The sequence below is a fragment of the Apis dorsata genome, unplaced genomic scaffold (assembly GCF_000469605.1).
Source record: "Apis dorsata unplaced genomic scaffold, Apis dorsata 1.3 scaffold_888, whole genome shotgun sequence".
In the NCBI taxonomy this organism is placed as follows: domain Eukaryota; kingdom Metazoa; phylum Arthropoda; class Insecta; order Hymenoptera; family Apidae; genus Apis; species Apis dorsata.
In genome coordinates, this window is record NW_006264004.1 from 4680 (window position 1) to 9927 (window position 5248).

Sequence of the window (5248 nt, forward strand, 5' to 3'; positions counted from 1 at the left end):
TTTCTTGTTCGCGAAAGAAAATCGCTCGCGATCCATTTTCCTATTGCTTGTAAACACCAGTGTGAACGGAGCATAAGACAGGGATGAACTCGCATCGAAGTGACTTTCGTAACTTCCAGCGATCTTACTTGTCTCCCCCTTCCACCGCTTCTCCTTCTATTTTTCCTATCTTTTCCCCCGGGATCTCCCTAGTGCATAACCGATTCGAGCTCGCAACTCTTTCCAACTCCCACCGCGCCAGGATTCGACTAAGAATTGAATTTCATAGAAATGCAAGAGTCGCTGGAGGGCGTGCATCGGCCGGAAAAGGGTGGGCATGCACCCAGCGTGTTTTAATATTTTCTTGAGAATCGAAGTGCGCGCATATCCCGGATGGCTCCATCGATGAATATGATCCTAGATATATGGTCCAAAGCCAATCCAACGTTTTCTCCAATTTTATCAACGACGGATGGGATATGGTTCTTCCTTTCGAGGAATGCGATATCTTCTTGGAAGAGAAAATTTCATCTTTCGTGCACTTCCATCCCTGTTGCAATCCAGAATCCCTAATTTCATTTACACTTTTCAAAAATAAGAACGTATCCCATCATTCATCTTCCATAAATCATGCATTTATTTCGTTATTTGATATTTTAAATTATGGATAATATTTATTCTAAATGATTACATCAATAAAAATATATATCATAAATTCAATTGTCGTTTCCATATCAAATGTGATATTCTTTGTTTCGAGGAGCACGTTTCTTATATCGTGGCAAAGAGGAACGAAAATTTCATATTTCTTTGCATTTCCATCTCTTTTACCCTGTTCTTAATACCCAGGTGCGTTTTTATATTTCAAAAATATGAATGCGTTCCTCCATCGTTCGTTTTAACAAATCATGTATTTATTCCGTTTGACACGCGGGCAACGTTCACTACGGATTTCAATTTGAAATCCCAATTTACGAGTGGCGGATGGACGAACGATCAGAAAGCGAAAAAGGAGAGTAAGCATAAAAAAGAAGGCGGGGAAGGAGAAAGAAAAAATAATGGAAGAAAGAAATGAAAGAAAAAAATGTCAGTTTGATTCGAATCTATGTACGTAGGTACATACATACGTTGGACATGAATAATTCAATAGGGCTTGGCCCGTATTCTAAGGACGCGTTTGTGCATATGTTACGTTACACGAGACCGGTTCGCGGATTCGCGACAGCGAATTGCGTGCATCGTACGATTTCGACTGGTAATAAAATACGAGACACAGATGGAGCCTGGTTACATTCGGTCACGTTTACGTGCATCGCTTCCATTTACATTGGACCACAGTATTTTTAGTCGAATCGATATCGGGGTCAAAATCAGACGGAGATACGAAAAAAAGAAAAAAAGAAAAAAAAAGTGATAGGCAAATTTCATGGATACGTGACGTTACAGATTTCAAAATTAAGTTATTATGCGTTTTGCGAATCAAGTCAATTATGAGAAATATATATTCGATGAAAAGGTGAATTCTGATGTAATGTTGATTTACTAGTATCGTAAGAATGTATTGTACGTATATTGGAATTCTTCATATTAGTAACCTTTAGTTAATTTCAGAAAATCGTATTTTCAATCTATTTTGTGAAAACATGAACATTTAAATGAAGAAAGATTGTGTAAATTCAATTTATGTTTTTAAGTTAGTTTAAACTATTCATTTAAATTTGTTTAAATTATAAAGTTATTGTAATTTTTAAGTTGATAACTAAAAATATAAATCTCTTTCTGCGTTATTAACTGCGTATTATTTTATTATATGTTTTATAATTAAGTATTATGAATATTAATAAAAATTAACTTATTTCAATAAATATATATATATATATATATATATATACACATTTGATTATCTACTAAATTCGATATATATATTGAAAAAGTTAAAATAATTTAATATTAATCTCTTAAAAATTGTAGATATTTTTACGTGTCAAATAAAGTATAGAAATAATCACATTTCAAAAACAACATCAATATCTATCTGAATTTCTTTTTAAAGTATTTTTAAATTCTCTGCACAGCATTAAAGTAGATTCCATATGTTATAAAACACTCTATATAAATTTGATCGTATATTTCCATATTTATGAGACTTTCTACTATCCCATTGCGCTTCGGTGTGCTATAAGTTCTTCTGACAAGGAATTCGACATAATACAATGAAAATAACCCAAAATTTAAATCATAAAAAAAAAATAATAATAAATGTAAATGATTTTTCATTGTATACTTTTATTTAAATTCTACATTTTACAATTTTCTTGAGAAAAGATGAAAATAAAACAAAAAAAGAACATTTGAATAATAAACATATACTATATTATGAAAATAAATTATTTTAACAACTTATAAATGGTCTCTACAGAAAAATTATTTGGTAACATTTTATCTTTTATCAAATATACTTACAAGAAATAAATTCTCAAAAAAATCTTTTGTTTTATAAATTAACTTTATATTTATTACTAGCAATTATTTAAAATGTACTTTTAATGTTTCTCTAGTGTATAATAAAGTAATTAATAAATAAAATATATTATACAATTTGCTAGATATTTTGATTAGAAAAAAAATTCGGAACTAACTTAACAATGAGAAATCATAATATCATTTCTCCCTTTGCACAGCAGAATGTCACGAGCCGTTTATTCTTTTCTTCCGTCTGAATAAAAAAACCAGGCTCGGCGTGCAAACGAATCCGTCGCAACGTTACTCGCCTTTGAACACACAATCCTCGTAATCCGTTCAAAAGAAAGATACGAAAGTCGTGGTGGGACGGAAGTCGTTGGGAGTGAAAATCGAGGTACGGCGCGTCAATGTAAACGGGAGCGCTGGAACCATCTGGAACGAACTCGAAGACTTCATCCTCATCTTCCGCCTCTTTTCTTCGCCGGGTCGAGGTCTGAATGTCCGAGTGAAGGGCTAATATACGGAGTAGTGGCGGCTCGACGTTGAAGTATCGGCGTATAAAGGCCCCGGTAACGTTCATAGGATGCTTGAAATTACCAAGCTCCGGCGAGGAGCAAGGGTGGGCTGACAAACGACGAAAAATTTAGCGGTAATCTCGAGGCCGAGCGGTCTCTGGATGAGGCAATTCCCTCGGCTTCCTCTGCGCCGTAGACGTTGCTCGCTTTATGCGCGCCTCTTTGACTCGCACGCGCCAACAACCTTCTACCCTCTCACGTACCATCTTCGCCGTTCTCCTCCTTCCCCTCCCCCCCCCCCCCCCCGCCCCCCCCCCCCCCCCCGCCCCCCCCCCCCCCCCCGCCCCCCCCCCCCCCCCCGCCCCCCCCCCCCCCCCCGCCGCCGCCTTTCTCCACGCCCCACTCTCCTCCCACCCCCCTCCTCCGCCGCCGCCTGTCTCCACGCACCACGCTCCTTCCAATCTTCTCCTACCATCCTCTTCTACCTCTCCTTCGTCCCCCCATTTCCTCGTCCTTTCATCTCTCGATGCCTCATCTTTCTCGTCGGCCTTTCTTCCACGGCCGAATCATGAGAGTCTGCACCGTACAATCGCCGCGGAAAGTTTTCGTCTGGAAATTTCGACGATGCGCCTTTCCACCGTCCTGCCTGCTGCTATCCCCATAGCCTGTATCCTTCTCTCCGCTTCAACCGTTGCGCTATATCATCCCCGGTCGAGCGACTCATCCCATCCAGGCTGGCGCTCGAATAGATAGAGAAAAGGAAGACTCTTCGCAGGGAATACATTTTTCGGCGATCCTCTCTCTCCTTTCCGGCTGGTCGAGGCAACGGCCACCGGAGAATATTTTATGCCGGAGGAGGGTTAGAAGAGGAAGGAGACGTGGTGGGACGAGTGGGTGGAGAGCTTGATGAAAATATTAGCGGGCGGCGTACGAAAAGCGGGGGACGGCAAGGCTTCTTGCTGCTCGGGAGACAAGAACAAAGATGGCCGGGAATAATGAGGCGGCAGAACGAACGGAAATACCGGGGCTCGCAATTCTCTCAGGAGCAAGCAACAGAACGTTCGAAGCATATTTAACTGTGTGCCAAGTACTGAATTCTCTGCCTATCTTTTTATCCCTTTCTATCCCCGTTCGCGTCGTTGATCATTTGAAGAAGAATGATGGGCTCTCTTTGTCTCTTCGGCGATACAGAGTGACTCCTTGCGCATGAATTATTTTTAAAAATTTTTCTTGGAAAATTTCAGGGTTCGTCTGCCTTTTCGATTAATTCCTCTTACTTTTCGAACGAATGCGATTTCGCCTTTTGAATAATTTCAAGAATGTATTTTCATCCTTGTATCTTCCGGATTATGCACCGGTGTACGATGTTTGCCACTCCTTTCAAGATTCTCTATGTATGTATGTATGACGAGAAAAGAAATATCTCGAACAGAGACTTATTCGTTGAAGAGAGTATGCCAAAGTCTGAGGGGTTACTACATGCGCTATTTGTAGTAGGAAAGGTAAACACGTGTGTGTATGTACATATGTATATGTATATATGAGAAAAGGGATAAGCCGAGAAACGGAGGAGCATCCTTTATATTTGATCGCAGGATACGTTTAGATCTATTTCGAAGAGAATTGGAAGAAAGAGCTGTATGGGAGAAAGGATGACGCGGATGTTGAATGTGTTCAAATATTTGTATTTCCTGACGGATAATTCTTGGATTCGTATCACGGATGTTTATTGCTTTTGACTCGCCTATTTGTTGCTGATAGAAATATCATGCGACGAGTGTTATGAAAAAAAAAAAAAAATGATAAATCGTCTTTGTTCCATTGATTCGCGATTTTGTTTGAAAAATAAGTAATGAAATATCGAAATATTTATTAATTACAGATGATATGTATAAATTTTTGATTGAAATTAAACGATTTTAATCAATTTTATTTTCAATTATTTTATTTAAAATTATATGGATATCAATGGAATAAATATATTAAGAAGATAAAATTATAATTATACAATAAAAATTTCTAATATTTATATTTTCTAAATAAAATTGTTCACATCGATTGAACATCGATTTCTTAATATAGTTTTTTCTAAATATATTTTTTTATACTGCTTTTGTATATATAAATGAATATAAATTTGCAATATTTCATTTAATTATTCATATTTAAAATTATTATTACTTTGTTATTTGGAAATATTTTAGATTGTTGATAATAAATTAATTGAAATAAATTTGAATTATTTCTTTTTTTTTTTTAATAATAAACTATTTGATAAAATATTAATCATG